This window comes from Mercenaria mercenaria, chromosome 12 (genome assembly GCF_021730395.1).
Source record: "Mercenaria mercenaria strain notata chromosome 12, MADL_Memer_1, whole genome shotgun sequence".
In the NCBI taxonomy this organism is placed as follows: Eukaryota; Metazoa; Mollusca; class Bivalvia; order Venerida; family Veneridae; genus Mercenaria; species Mercenaria mercenaria.
The window spans coordinates 26,989,238-26,999,024 of record NC_069372.1 but is presented as its reverse complement, the minus strand read 5'-3'; positions in this window follow the sequence as shown (position 1 = coordinate 26,999,024).

Here is a 9,787-nt window from a genome sequence, read left to right as displayed (position 1 = left end):
CATGTACATTTTTTTGCAGTCGGGGTTTTTCAAATTTAAAAACAAAGGTTTATGATCTTTGACAAGAGAATGCTTGGACTTGTGGTTGTCTTATTGTTTATTGTCAGTAGATGATGCCTGCTATGGTACATCAATTTTAAGACTGGATGTTACCAATCACCTTCGTGTCATAATGGAGAGCATATATGTTTTAGAAACTTCTATTTTTTAACATATCTTTGTATACTTTTTAGCTCATCTGATTTTTTGGAGAAAAAAAATGATGAGTTATTGTCATCACTTGATCGGTGTCGGCGTTGGCATTGGCATTGGTGTTGGTGTTGGTGTTGGCGTTGCCAGGTTAAGTTTTATGTTTAGGTCAGCTTTTCTCCTAAACAATCAAAGCTATTGCTTTAAAACTTGCAACACTTGTTCACCATCATAAGCTGACCCTGTAATGCAAGAAACATAACTCCATCCTGCTTTTTGCAAGATTTATGGCCCCTTTTGGACTTAGAAAATATCAGATTTTTTGGTTAAGTTTTGTGTTTAGGTCAGCTTTTCTCCTAAACTATCAAAGCTATTGCTTTAAAACTTGCAACACTTGTTCATCATCAAAAGCTGACTTTGTACAGCAAGAAACATAACTCCATCCTGCTTTTTGCAAGAATAATGGCACCTTTTAGACTTAAAAAATATCAGATTTTTTGGTTAAGTTTTGCGTTTAGGTCACCTTTTCTTCTTAATGGTCAAAGCTATTGCTTTAAGGTAGAACGCGACACTTTGCGAACTTTCGAGTAGCGTCTTGAAATTTTGCATGTGTAAAGTTGACCATATTTCAAACAAGATGCAGTTTATTTTATACCAATAGAGCCAACGAGTTTTTGTACATGAGATGTCAAAGTTGACCACCAAAGCCCGTTTTTGAAACTGACGTTGCCGCGTATCCTTGGCAACTGTTACGAGTACTGCAATGGCACCAGCCAACAAATTTTCTTAAATTATACATTATTCGACGGGAATTAATTTATCCTTTATGGTGATGTAAAAAGTATTGTTTTACACCGACAAATATTTGAAAAATGGAAAAAATCGCCGTTTTTGACTAAAATTTGACGTTCAGTTTCGCAGCATTTTTCGGCTTTAAATCAGTATATTACAAAATCCCTGAATTAAATTTTTGATTTTTTTCAATAAACGGTGTTTAAAATGTATACCAAGTCCAAATGACAAATAAAACTGGGGGGTCACCGACTTAGATTTTTCGGTGCATGTGATTTTATTTCCCCCACCCCCGTGCGTAAATTTTGTACCATAATTCGACGTCTGCAGATACGTTCGAGACATCATAATTCAGTCATTTTGAAAATCGCTTTTAATATATTTTCTATATAATAATGATTTTTTAAAATCTTTTTCTTATTCAAAGTACCAAATTAACAAGTTTTCCGTTGTAACACACTGCTAAAATGAAGAATTCATACATATGCAATTGTGTAGATAGTTCGGAGATTTCACATTTGAAACAAAAGTTAAAGCATAATTATTGTAAAATATCATAGATCAGTATTATACAGCAGTTTCATGTAGTTTTAAGTTTGCCCTCCACGAGAGTAAAGTTTTTCTTGATATTATCCCTTTTCCTCCATAAGCATACACGCACGCACGCCCGCCCACACATCCCAATGTCATATATGCTGGTCGTAAATGCACTATGCTGGTTTTCCCATGGCACGGCTCAATAAGAGGTATCGCTTTGAATACTATCCTAAAGTTACATTAACGCATAAGCGTAGCTTTATAAAATCTGATGAGTGAACTGCTAAATTGTTACATTCTGAATGTTGAAATCTCAGACGCTTATTAAAATAAAAATAAATAAAATATAAAATTTTACACATATACATACACTGGTACAAATCCTAGTATCTCGTAGATACGAAACCAAGACCAGCAAGTTTGAACCGTTGGTCCTATGTACAATGTTACGATTCTTGAGTCGCTCATATAGATAATTACAACATAGAATTATACATGTTTAACCGCTGATGAGTTACAGCGAGTTTCCATCACAACCACTGTTTTCTGTGTTTCGTTCTTTTACCCCATCCACTTAGATCAGTTCTATGAATCGCTTTTCCGATCCCTGGGTAGGGCGTGACAATCCGGTAGAAGGTATTTGTCCGAAATCATTCGTCCTCCACCTCCGGTTTTATGTGAAGTTGAAAGTTACTTGTTGAGGAACACTGGTTAGGTTTTTATGGAATATATATCATTTTAAGCAGAGTATGTACTCGTACTTGTTATGTCTGATAGGTCTCTAATATTAGGAAAAATATCATATATGGAATATGATTCTATTATGTGTTTATGAATACAAGGATAACCTTTCTTTAAACACATCTCTGGAGAGCTTAAACCTCTTTGTAAAAGGATGGTGTTTCTATCTAGCGTTGTCAATAAATAAACCTTTTCAGAGCAATAGCCTCCATACAATGAATATAAATTCTGTTTCCCCGTGGCTGCACTTTATTTGAAATCGGGGTGTCTAACTACTCTCAAAACAATCGAAATATTTTCAAAACGTAAAATTTATAATAAAGTTAAATAAATTTGTGATGTTTATTCCAACGACATTAGGGCTTTTATTTTTATGCCCCCGAAGGGAGGCATATAGTTTTTGAACCGTCGGTCTGTCGGACTGTCGGTCTGTCGGTCTGTCCGCATTTTTCGTGTCCGGTCCATATCTTTGTCATCGATGGATGGATTTTCAAATAACTTGGCATGAATGTGTACCACAGTAAGACGACATGTTGCGCGCAAGACCCAGGTCCGTACCTCAAAGGTCAAGGTCACACTTAGACATTAAGGGATAGTGCATTGATGGGCGTGTCCGGTCCATATCTTTGTCATCGATGGATGGATTTTCAAATAACTTGGCATGAATGTGTACCACAGTAAGATGACGTGTCGCGCGCAAGACCCAGGTTTGTATCTCAAAGGTCAAGGTCACACTTAGACATTAAGGGATAGTGCATTGATGGGCGTGTCCGGTCCATATCTTTGTCATCGATGGATGGATTTTCAAATAACTTGGCATGAATGTGTACCACAGTAAGACGACGTGTCATGCGCAAGACCCAGGTCCGTAGCTCAAAGGTCAAGGTCACACTTAGATGTTAAAGGTCTTTTTTCATGATAGTGCATTGATGGGCGTGTCCGGTCCATATCTTTGTCATTCATGCATGGATTTTAAAATAACTACGCATAAATGTGTGACACAGTAAGACGATGTGTCGCGCGCAAGACCCAGCTCCGTAGGTCAAAGGTCCTAAACTCGAACATCGGCCACAACTATTCATTTAAAGTGCCAACGGGGGCATGTGTCATCCTATGGAGACAGCTCTTGTTTCTTATTATTTTTGTAAATGTTTGCAATGTCGTGTGTATGAATTATATAATCATGAACTTAAGAGGAAATTCAAGAAATCCTTGCAAAGTTGTAAAGGACTCTGTTGACTAAATTCTTCTTAAAATAGGTTAAAAATTGATCACAAAACATACGAGAAGCCATTTAATTACGTATTTATATCTGGGGTAGGGGTAGAGTAATATAATTCAGTGTTATAATTTCGCCCACGGTAACCGAGTTTTAAAGGCTATTTTGATCTAAAAGTAGAGTTTATCTTAAAACAGTCCGACGGACGAGAAATCACGGATCGTTAAAAATGGACGTCTAAGGTTTGCGGAGAAAAAAGTTACAGAAATATCAAAAATGTAAAATACGCATTATATGAGGAATATGCTAGATTTTAAATTAAACAAAATGTCGAAACGGAACCCAATAACTTCTGAATTTAGACGCATTCCTCCTTACTAATAGCAAATTGTGTCCACTTTACGCATTTAAAGATACCAAACGCTTCGGATTTTTTTTTTTTGCACCAGTGGCACGTTATATAATATATTGAAATGTACCAAGATTTCACTTTTTAATACGTTTTCATCATTGTTTATATATAAACGTCTTGCCATGGAACAAAATGTTTGTTTTTGTTTTGTATAAAGTTCTTTAAGAACCAGTAAAACACTAAATGGTGCAGCTGATAAGCGCCAAATCATGATGTCTCAAACGTATCTGCGAGCGTCGAATTATGGTACAAAATTTACGCATGGGAGTGGGGGAAATAAAATCACAAGTACCAAAAAAACTAAGTCGGTGACCCCCCAGTTTTATTTGTCATTTGGACTTGGTGTACATTTTAAACACCGTTTATTGAAAAAAATCAAAAATTTAATTCAGGGATTTTGTTATATGCTGATTTAAAGCCGAAAAATGCTGCGAAACTGAACGTCAATTTTTAGTCAAAAACGGCAATTTTCTTTCCATTTTTCAAATATTTGTCGGTGTAAAACAATGATTTTTACATCACCATAAAGGAAATACTAATTCTCGTCGAATAATGTATAGTTTAAGAAAATTTGTTTGCTGGTGTCGTCACAGTACCCGTAACAGTGTTGACAAGGATACGCGGCGACATTATTTTACGCATTGGGGTGGGGGAAATAAAATCACATGTACCAAAAAAACTAAGTTGGTGACCCCCCAGTTTTATTTGTCTGTTGGACTCGGTATACATTTTAAACACCGTTTATTGGAAAAAATCAAAAATTTAATTCAGGGATTTTGTAATATGCTGATTTAAAGCCGAAAAATGCTGCGAAACTGAACGTCAAATTTTAGTCAAAAACGGCGATTTTCTTTCCATTTTTCAAATATTTGTCGGTGTAAAACAATGATTTTTACACCACCATAAAGGATAAACTAATTCCCGTAGAATAATGTATAGCTTAAGAAAATTTGTTGGCTGGTGCCATTGCAGTACCCGTAACAGTTGCCAAGGATACGCGGCAACGTCAGTTTCAAAAACGGGCTTTGATGGTCAACTTTGACGTCTCGTGTACAAAAACTCATTGGCTCTATTGGTATGAAATAAACTGCATCTTGTTTGAAATATGGTCAACTTTACACATGCAAAATTTCAAGACGCTACTCGAAAGTTCGCAAAGTGTCGCGTTCTACCTTAAAGCTTAGAGCAGTTATTTGCCATTCAAAGCTGACTCTGCAGAGCAAGTACCGTATCTCTACATTGCTTTTTGCAAGAGTTATGACCCCTTTTGGACTTAGAAGATCATGGGTAGGACAATGTTTCTATTATACAGAGACAAAAAAATCAGATGAGAGTCTGCACCCGCATAGCAGTGCTCTTGTTGAAATATTGTGTTTGATTTTTGATTTTACCTCATATTTCTTTTATTACAAAATATAATTGAGCATACTCTTTGCACTGAATCAAAGTCAGTAGGTTATACAAACTAATTATCTTAATGAATAATGCCCAGTGAGAGTGACATAGTGAACAGTTCTCATTGAAAGTTGAATAACAATACTCAATACTGAGTGAGTAAAGTTCACTGTGGGTTAAATTATTCTTAGATATTGCACATTGTGTGCCCCCACTATGAGTGGTGGGGGCATATAGATTTGGTCTTGTCCGTGCGTCTGTCCAGCCGAAAAAAAAGTTTGTGACGCGCCTAGCTCAATTCATCTGGCTCCGCTCCCTATTTTCAGTGTTATGGCCCCTGAAATAGTCAAAACAGCACATTTTCACCTTGTGACACGCCTAGATCATGAAACCTTGCAGGAGTCTTTATCATGATGTGACCTTGCACACTTGGCATTCTTCTTGAGATTTTAATGCTAATTACAGAGTTATGGCCCTTGAAATAGCCAAAATAATGGATTTTTTGTTTGTGATACTCTTAGCTCAAAAAGTATATGATCTAGAATAATGAATCCTTTATATAAAGTGTTTGTTGAGGCTATACCACCTTAAGACTGCAAATATTTGAATTATTGCCCCTTATTTGTGACACATGTACCATGGGGGCACACCCTGTGTCAAGGCCATGACTTTTGTCATTGTCCCAATTTTAGTTATTTACTTATCTATGTTGTTATGTTCACTTACCCATATCTGTCTTGTTTTGTTTAATGATCTATCTTGTTATTATAATGTGAATTTTAAGCTTTATATTGTATTTTATTTTTTATGTGGAGGCTTCTTTAAAAAGGTATTGTATTGATGTAGTTGATAATTCACATAAGGTTTTCTACATTCCAATTATAGCACACATTTGTCTAAAGAATTATCTAGATACATGTATATGGAACACTGTAGAATCCTGTAGAACATAATGAAAATATAGATTTCTAGAATCTTTGATATCTTTCTAAATAAGGAACTTCCATACGTGTAGAAAGATAAGAACATTCTGGAAGCTGTATTTATAGATGTTGAGAATGTCCTGAAAAAAAATGTAGGTTAACACTTTTCTCATCTGGTTAGTTTTGGCCAGTCTCCTACACAGTGAACTCCATTTACAGCAAAGAGACCTCTGCGATCATAAACATTTTTATCAAGATTTTGATAAAAAAAAATTAACCATCTTATATTAGATTTTAATTATTGAAATCTTTTCAAGTATGGTTCAAAGATATAAGGGTAATGTGGGTACTAAATTGAAAAAAAAGTCAAAATAAGGGAACAATATTTTAATTCCTTTTCAACAGACGTGTGATTTTCATGGTCACATGGTATATGTGACAGTTGTGATTGACAGTGTTAGGTGAGGTAACTGCTGCTGGGAGTTTGACCCTTGGTAAAGCCTTAATCATTGGTGCTTTTAACTTTCTATAAGAGAAATATGGTACTGTAATGACCAGAATACCGGTATTGGATAAAATTGCTAGTTGTCTTTTAGGTCATTTACATTATTTGAACTATTTCTGTGAGGATTGTGGAAACTATTTCTGTAAGGACAGTAACATATGGTGGAAACTATTTCTGTGAGGGCATTGGCAGATTATGGGAACTATTTCTTTGGGGACATTTCTTAGAGGACATTAACGTATTGTGTGAATTATTTATGTGAGGACATTGACAGATTATGGGAACTATTTCTTTGAGGACATCAACAGATTGTAGGAGTTATTTTTGTGAGGACATTCACAGATTATGGGAACCATTTCTCTGAGGACAGTAACAGATTGTGGGAACTATTCAACCATGTTACGATATTATCCTTCATTCAATGAGTTTTTTGTGAATTAGGCTGAATAGGCTCTGTGCAATTTTATTAAAACTACAAAACCCCGATCAGCGAAGATTTTATTCAGTGCTCAGGTAATTTAAACTAGTACTTAATTTGTTTCAGGTATTCTGCTTAAATATTGTACTTTATAAATGCTTGGAATAAATTTTGATATTCTTACTGGCTTTTCTTTCTGGTCATGCCTGGTTCCTTTGATAGTCAAGTGACCAGATGGACCCTAGATATTTTATCAGGGTTATATTCCAGTTTTATTTGAACTTGGGCGAGTTGTATCTTACAGCAATACAGTGTGTGGAATCCAGATTCCACAAGTAAGGTCAATGTCACATTGGGTCAGAAAGTTCTTGCAACACCTATTATGCCTAAATTGCCACAGGTTTCTGTGGAACGCCTTTAATAAATGGAATCCATGATCCAAAACTACCATAAAACAACAGTTGAAGGATGTTAAGATTTTTTATGGCTGCCAAATAGCCAGCTATTGTGATAGTTAATATATGAGACGTGCCATCAGAAAACCAACATAGTGGCTTTGTGACCAGCATGGATCCAGACCAGCCTGCGCATCTGCATAATCTGGTCAGGATCCATGCTGTTTACTAACAGTTTCTCTAATTGCAATAGGCTTTGAACGTGAACATAATGGATCCTGACCATACTGCGTGGATGCGCAGGCTGGTCTGGATCCATGCTGGTCGCAAAGCCACTATGTTGGTTTTCTCATGGTGAGGCTCAAATCTATTAGAAGATAAGCTAAGTTCTTTACAATACAGTTTGTCAACAAACTGTTTCCGGGGCACTTCAGTTTTGGCTTCTTTAACTGTTAGAAAAACAAATCTTATTTTAGGCTTGGTGAATTACATTACTATGAATATTTATTTAGACGGCAAATGGAAACAATAACTGGTACAATATAAGGGTCTGAATAAGGGTCTTGTAAAACATACCATAGATTCAATGCATTATATATTATACCTGTTTTAATTTAATTTCTATTTATTTCCTATGAAACATTAGTTTAACATAGCCCTTTTCGAAGAAGAGGATGGTATATTTGTTTTCTCATCATCTATATGTCCGACTGGTGGTTCGTTGGTAGACCATTTGGTTTCGTATGGATGTCTACCCGTAATAGGCCTTAATTTCACCATAAGCGTACATACAACTTGATGATGTAAGTTTTGAAAATGTCAAACGATAGAAAATAATGCTTTAACTTCAACAAGCCTTGGGTATGTGCTTCTTATCTTTTCTGGTCTCATTTTGTTCGTAAGATAGAACAGCAAAGTTCTCTCATGAACAGATTCGGTCAAAAGTTTGCCTTGTTGCATTCTGTTCTTCCAATGATCTTACAGACGGAACAACATAGTTTTCCATCAACTAGGAATGCTCACAGAGAAAGAACAGAAAAGCGTAATTTTAAGTTACATTTAAATCTAAGTGGCCACTTATAAATTAAACATATAGCTTGTAATTAAAAACGTAAAAAAGCTAGCTAGCTCTGGGACGGGACACAGTCACACTTTAGAGTGTTTGAAATTTAAATATGATACAAAATGACATAGAGCTGAAAAACATGTACATTTTATGTATCTGTAATAATGTCTGGCCCTAAAAATGACAATTAATTTTTTCGCTGATTTTATCACTGTTTCTGTTAATCCGCCATATGCATTTTTGCCTGATTATCGGACGGCATTAATTCTCCCACGTTGACGTAGAACAGAACATAAGTTGTTTTTTAAGGTAGCAGGGTACACTTTCGAATTTTGGCCCCCGTCAATATTTGTTATAAAGAGAACATCGTGATTTTGGATGTCTGTAAATTAAGGTGAGAGATAATGATTATTAATTCTTTAGAAAATTTATACAGCCGATACATGTAAAATTCTGATGTCAGTTGGAAAACTAACTGCTAGTAGCTTTGTATGATCAATGAGACACCATTTCGCGGAAAAATTCAATTCACGGAAGGGTTCTGTGCTTATTGATTGATACTCAGGAACATTTTCGTTATTTTCCGAAAAAAACGAGCTGGATGGGCCCCCATCGTTTATGTCCTAACGTTCAGTAAGGACTATTAAATTAAGAAATGCAATAAAATTGGACAGTGTTCTTGCAGCGGGATCATTGTAGACTGTTCAAAAGGTGCAAAATTGATGATTTTGGCACGCTATTTTTCATGGATGATGTAAACCTTTCGCTTTGATAACTTTCTTTATTCTTGTATGATAATCCTGATCTTGCCATTAATTAAAAGCACAAAACATGCACGCAATTTATAAAATAGCCACCCAAATTTTGCTCATAGGGGAAGTGCAATGTTGCGACTCGCTACATGTAAGACCGTCCGTGCCCAAAATTTTCGCATCTAAGTGTACCTTGCTACCTAAAGTTCCTTTCCCAGCCGCAAAAATGATAACAATACGCATACTTGCACACGCATTCAACCTCGGGTCTGCTGCACCGGTGATGGTTCGCTAGCCACACATGTACTATAAACCTAGTATAGGTAAAACCTTATTGTCATGCTTACATCCAAAAGGTGCGAATTAATGTTTGCGCCTGATTATTATTTGCAATTAAATCTTAGGGTTACAACTGTTGTATATAAAAAGTAATAATGATTTTA